This window comes from Salvelinus alpinus, chromosome 2, assembly GCF_045679555.1.
Source record: "Salvelinus alpinus chromosome 2, SLU_Salpinus.1, whole genome shotgun sequence".
In the NCBI taxonomy this organism is placed as follows: Eukaryota; Metazoa; Chordata; class Actinopteri; order Salmoniformes; family Salmonidae; genus Salvelinus; species Salvelinus alpinus.
Window position 1 is genome coordinate 49156463 of NC_092087.1, and position 7158 is coordinate 49163620.

Here is a 7158-nt window from a genome sequence, read left to right on the forward strand (position 1 = left end):
CGGTTGTGGTGGTGGAGGCGCTGGAGAAACTCCCTGTCTCTCCCAGCCGTCCATATTCTGGACAATGCGATCCATGACGGCGCTCAAACATTCAATCTCCTCAGTTTGTTCCCGGACGCGTTCCTCCACCTCCATGAGCGTAGTGTCCTCTCCTGCTGACTTCATATTTTTATGGTCAGAGATTCTGTCAGAGTCGTGTGTATAGGTGGCAGGGAAGTCAGGCGCAGGAGAGTCAAACGGAGTGTAAAATGGAGTCTTTTAATGAATGTCCAAGTAGTCCAGGTTCCCTTGGAGAGTTCATCAATGAGCTTGACGCCTTGATAAGTTCCTTTCCTGAGGATGGCTCACCTCTCACAGTTCTGGGTGACTTTAACCTCCCCACGTCTACCTTTGACCCATTCCTCTCTGCCTCCTTCTTTCCACTCCTCTCCTCTTTTGACCTCACCCTCTCACCTTCCCCCCTACTCACAAGGCAGGCAATACGCTTGACCTCATCTTTACTAGATGCTGTTCTTCCACTAATCTCATTGCAACTCCCCTCCAAGTCTCTGACCACTACCTTGTATCCTTTTCCCTCTCGCTCTCATCCAACACTTCCCACACTGCCCCTACTCGGATGGTATCGCGCCGTCCCAACCTTCGCTCTCTCTCCCCCGCTACTCTCTCCTCTTCCATCCTATCATCTCTTCCCTGTGCTCAAACCTTCTCCAACCTATCTCCTGATTCTGCCTCCTCAACCCTCCTCTCCTCCCTTTCTGCATCCTTTGACTCTCTATGTCCCCTATCCTCCAGGCCGGCTCGGTCCTCCCCTCCTGCTCCGTGGCTCGACGACTCATTGCGAGCTCACAGAACAGGGCTCCGGGCAGCCGAGCGGAAATGGAGGAAAACTCGCCTCCCTGCGGACCTGGCATCCTTTCACTCCCTCCTCTCTACATTCTCCTCTTCTGTCTCTGCTGCTAAAGCCAATTTCTACCACTCTAAATTCCAAGCATCTGCCTCTAACCCTAGGAAGCTCTTTGCCATCTTCTCCTCCCTCCTGAATCCTCCTCCCCCTCCTCCCCCCTCCTCCCTCTCTGCTGATGACTTCGTCAACCATTTTGAAAAGAAGGTCGACGACATCCGATCCTCGTTTGCTAAGTCAAACGACACCGCTGGTTCTGCTCACACTGCCCTACCCTGTGCTTTGACCTCTTTCTCCCCTCTCTCTCCAGATGAAATCTCGCGTCTTGTGACGGCCGGCCGCCCAACAACCTGCCCGCTTGACCCTATCCCCTCCTCTCTTCTCCAGACCATTTCCGGAGACCTTCTCCCTTACCTCACCTCGCTCATCAACTCATCCTTGACCGCTGGCTACGTCCCTTCCGTCTTCAAGAGAGCGAGAGTTGCACCCCTTCTGAAAAAACCTACACTCGATCCCTCCGATGTCAACAACTACAGACCAGTATCCCTTCTTTCTTTTCTCTCCAAAACTCTTGAACGGGCCGTCCTTGGCCAGCTCTCCTGCTATCTCTCTCAGAATGACCTTCTTGATCCAAATCAGTCAGGTTTCAAGACTAGTCATTCAACTGAGACTGCTCTTCTCTGTGTCACGGAGGCGCTCCGCACTGCTAAAGCTAACTCTCTCTCCTCTGCTCTCATCCTTCTAGACCTATCGGCTGCCTTTGATACTGTGAACCATCAGATCCTCCTCTCCACCCTCTCCGAGCTGGGCATCTCCGGCGCGGCCCACGCTTGGATTGCGTCCTACCTGACAGGTCGCTCCTACCAGGTGGCGTGGCGAGAATCTGTCTCTGCACCACGTGCTCTCACCACTGGTGTCCCCCAGGGCTCTGTTCTAGGCCCTCTCCTATTCTCGCTATACACCAAGTCACTTGGCTCTGTCATATCCTCACATGGTCTCTCCTATCATTGCTATGCAGACGACACACAATTAATCTTCTCCTTTCCCCCCTCTGATAACCAGGTGGTGAATCGCATCTCTGCATGTCTGGCAGACATATCAGTGTGGATGACGGATCACCACCTCAAGCTGAACCTCGGCAAGACGGAGCTGCTCTTCCTCCCGGGGAAGGACTGCCCGTTCCATGATCTCGCCATCACGGTTGACAACTCCATTGTGTCCTCCTCCCAGAGTGCTAAGAACCTTGGCGTGATCCTGGACAACACCCTGTCGTTCTCAACTAACATCAAGGCGGTGACCCGTTCCTGTAGGTTCATGCTCTACAACATTCGCAGAGTACGACCCTGCCTCACGCAGGAAGCGGCGCAGGTCCTAATCCAGGCACTTGTCATCTCCCGTCTGGATTACTGCAACTCGCTGTTGGCTGGGCTCCCTGCCTGTGCCATTAAACCCCTACAACTCATCCAGAACGCCGCAGCCCGTCTGGTGTTCAACTTTCCCAAGTTCTCTCACGTCACCCCGCTCCTCCGCTCTCTCCACTGGCTTCCAGTTGAAGCTCGCATCCGTTACAAGACCATGGTGCTTGCCTACGGAGCTGTGAGGGGAACGGCACCTCCGTACCTTCAGGCTCTGATCAGGCCCTACACCCAAACAAGGGCACTGCGTTCATCCACCTCTGGCCTGCTCGCCTCCCTACCTCTGAGGAAGTACAGTTCCCGCTCAGCCCAGTCAAAACTGTTCGCTGCTCTGGCACCCCAATGGTGGAACAAACTCCCTCACGACGCCAGGTCAGCGGAGTCAATCACCACCTTCCGGAGACACCTGAAACCCCACCTCTTTAAGGAATACCTAGGATAGGATAAAGTAATCCTTCTAACCCCCCCCCCTTAAAAGAGTTAGATGCACTATTGTAAAGTGGTTGTTCCACTGGATATCATAAGGTGAATGCACCAATTTGTAAGTCGCTCTGGATAAGAGCGTCTGCTAAATGACTTAAATGTAAATGTAAATGTAAAGTAACATGCTCCATAACACTAATAAGAAAAGAACATTAAAAATATGGGTACGAAGACCCGTCGCGCACCTATACACATAAAAAGAACACTGACAATAAACAATCTCTGACAAAGACATGAGGGGAAACAGAGGGTTAAATACACAACATGTAATGGATGGGATTGAAAACAGGTGTGTGAGAAGACAAGACAAAACCAATTGAAAATGAAAAATGGATCAATGATGGCTAGAAGACCGGTGACGTCGACCGCCGAACACCGCCCGAAAAAGGAGAGGCAACAACTTCGGCAGAAATCGTGACATCATTAAAGGCACATTATATTTAGCTACCTCTTTTTTTGTTATGAATAAGAGTATCATCATATACTGAGTGTACAAAACATTCCTAATATTGAGTTGCATCCTCTTTTGCCTTCAGGGCAGCCTCAATTCGTTGGGGCATGGACTCCACAAGGTGTCGAAAGCGTTCCACAGGGATGCTGCCCCATGTTGACTCCAATGCTTCCCACAGTTATGTCAAGTTGGCTAGATGTCCGTTTGGTGGTGGATCATTATTGATACACACGGTAAACTGCTGAGCATGAAAAACCCACCTTTCCCAGTCAGAGGATTATGGCAACCGCACAGCGTTACTCACACTAAACAATTTTATTTCCAGAGGACATATGAGATGGATGTGGTTCTGAACAGAGAATAATATGAATGAATATACTAATAAACATAGCATGAGAAGGAATGAGTAACAGCACATGAGCAATAATAAAATTAACTGTATAAGGAGATAGTGACATAAGCAAAGGACTGTATAAGACACAGCATCAACTACTATTAACCACCAGCAAAAGTAACAACCAACAGTAAATGCACAACTTTCAATAAAAACATCACTCACTTCTGTCCACGCACTCCATCACTCTTGTCCACTTGGAGAGAGACTGAGGATGCTCTGACCTGAGCAGGCAGAAGGACTGTCAGGTGTCCTGCTCCCTAGCAACCTATTGGTGGCCTGGTAACAGTGGTCACTGGGAGTTGGGGAGACAGTTTGTGATCGCCTAGTCTCTCTGGCAGCAAGTCCTCAACTGGCAGCAAGTCCTCAACTGGCAGCTTCATTAAATAGTACCCGCAAATCACCAGTCTCAACTTCAACAGTGAAGAAGCAACTCTGGGATGCTGGCCTTCTAGGCAGAGTCGCAAAGAAAAAGCCATATCTCAGACTGGCCAATAAAAATAAAAGATTAAGATGGGCAAAAGTACACAGACACTGGACAGAGGAACTCTGCCGAGAAGGTCAACATCCCGGTGTTGAGGACTTGTGAGGCGTCTGTTTCTCAAACTTCTCAAACTAGACACTCTAATGTACTTGTCCTCTTAATCAGTTGTGCACCGGGGGCCTCCCACTCCTCTTTCTATTCTGATTAAAGCCAGTTTGCGCTGTTCTGTGAAGGGAGTAGTTGTACGAGATCTTTAGTTTTTTGGCAATTTCTCGCATGGAATAGCCTTCATTTCTCAGAACAAGAATAGACTGACCATTTTGAGCCTGTAATCGAACCCATGAATGCTGATGCTCCAGATACTCAACTAGTCTATAGAAGGCCAGTTTTATTGCTTCTTTAATCAGAACAACAGTTTTTAGCTGTGCTAACATAATTGCAAAAGGTTTTTCTAATGATCAATTACCCTTTTAAATGATAAACTTGGATTAGCTAACACAACGTGCCATTGGAACACAGGAGTGATGGTTGCTGATAATTGGCCTCTGTACACCTATGTAGATATTCCATAAAGAATCAGCCATTTCCAGCTACAAATATCATTTATAACATTAACAATGTCTACACTGTATTTCTGATCAATTTCATGTTATTTTAATAGATAAAACATTTGCTTATCTTTCAAAAACAAGGACATTTCTACGTGACCCCAAACTTTTAAACGGTAGTGTATATCAAGCAAGTATTTTTATATTCCACAGGTATTATCAGATTCACTTTTTCTTCAGATAATTATCAGACTCAAGTAAAAAAATGCTGTAAACACACAAATACTTTAAGTAAAAAAGATTCTCACAAAAGTAGTCCACTGGGCCATTACTAGTCCTGTATTAGCGGACTGATATAGATGTCTTCAACGCGGCTAACTACTTCCAGCGGCTATGGAGAGTGGTGAATATGCTGCTAACGACCAAATCACTGTTAATAATTCCACTCGTTCACAGAGGCATGCACGATTAGAGCTCAAACAGATAAAAAAGATAAGCATTCTGAGCTTTGATCACCGCTGGGAGCAATATATAGATGTTGGCCCATAATTGATTTTCTTTACTGTGTACAAAATATATATTTTTACTATTAAATATGTTTTAAATTAGAGGAAATTACAGAGGTCCAGACCTTGGTGTCCTGCTATGTTTTTACGGCCCTGCGGTGGAGGGGTCTATATTAAAGAATGAATTTGTATTTTCCCCAATTTAGTGACTACGATCTTTTCTCATCGCTGCAACTCCCCAACTGGCTCAGGAGAGGCTAAGGTCAAGTCATGTGTCTTTCAAAACATGACCCACCAAGCCGTGCTTCTTAACACCCGCTTGCTTAAACTGGAATCCAGTTGCACCAATGTGTCAGAGGAAACACCATTCAACTGATGACCGGAGTCAGCCTGCAGGTGCCCAGCCCACCACAATGAGCCAAAAAAAGCCCTCCCCCAGCCAAACCCCCCAGCCAATCTCGGACAATGCTGAGCCAATTGTGCGCCGCCCTATGGGACTGCCCAATCACAGCCGATCGTGACACACGGATCGAACCCCAGGCTGTAGTGACCCCGCAACGCGGTGCCTTAGACCGCTGTGCCACTCAGGAGGCCATTAAAGAACATTCTAAAAGATTCCCTCCCTTTTGTTATGCCGTACACTTCAGGACTCCATTGATCGTTTGATGTGTCTAAATACAAAGTGCCATTGGTGTAACTCAATTTATATCTGAGCAAAACGATTAATCACATCGATTTAGTCAATTATTTTTAAAGGGTAATTAACTAAAACGACCAAAACATTGTCATTGGTGTTACTCTACTGGTGTCACAATGTTACCATAATGGTAAACATGATTTAAAGTCAATAAGCAGCCATATCAGTTGATTTATAATGGGAAGATGTACCCAAATACATTTAAATTAATACAAAATCAACAAAAATGTATTAATGCCCAAATGCCACCACAATTCAAGAACGACCCTTGAACATTCAAGTTTCAAACCAACAGTTGGTTGCCTGCTGTTCCAGACAGACAGACAGGATAAGTAAGATCTATTTTTCTCTCTCTCTCTTCCAGGTGGATTCAGGGGATACAGGAAACTGATCACTTCTGTACCATCCACATTAATGCCCACTGTTGGAGTGAATACGCAGGCATCTCAAAAAGTACAGCACAAATAAAAATGATAGCCATAGTTTGTCTCATTCACCATCACCCATGTGAATGTGTTCTACACTTCTTTAAAATGTTCTTACCATATCATTTATATGCAAAATACTGTAAGCCAAACTGTCAAATTGTCTGTTTCTGTCTTGTAGTCTGATACGTGTACAGCTCAATCCCCGACAGACCAGCAAACTCATAGTGAAACCACAACTGTCACTTTCTCTAGCTACAGATCCCAGAATACCCCTCTCATATAATGTCATATGTCTGTTCCGCTCAACAAGTTAAATGCTCGTCTCTCACAGGATGCTGTATATAGAGCATGTCTTGAGTTTAATGGTCAGACAATAAGTATTTCTGTTAAACACCTACCTATCTCTTACGCCTGTCTTTGTTATTGTATTTCTATTTCTCATGGTTTTTATTCTGATAAACTGAGGTGGCTTAATAAGATATTGGCTTTTTATTAATCTGTTTAGCTAATTCCATTAGGTGTCAGTTAAGCAAACTGTAAAACAACACCAACATCCACCTTACACATAAAAGCAACTGTTGAAGTTGAACCAAACCTCAAATACCTCAGACACATTCAACAGACACTATGGTTACATTCAACATCTTTACCAGACTATTTAGATATGAAAACCCAAACTAAATACAGCCTCTAAAAATACCAACATGAGAAACAAATGAGTTCTTCTGACAAGTACTGTAAGCACCTCAAGATGTCAACAGAATTGTAGTGTTGTTGAGTTTCAGAGCCAGACATGGAGTCACAGCCAGAATATTAACTGTTGGGTGTTGCCAATGCTGTACATGAACCTT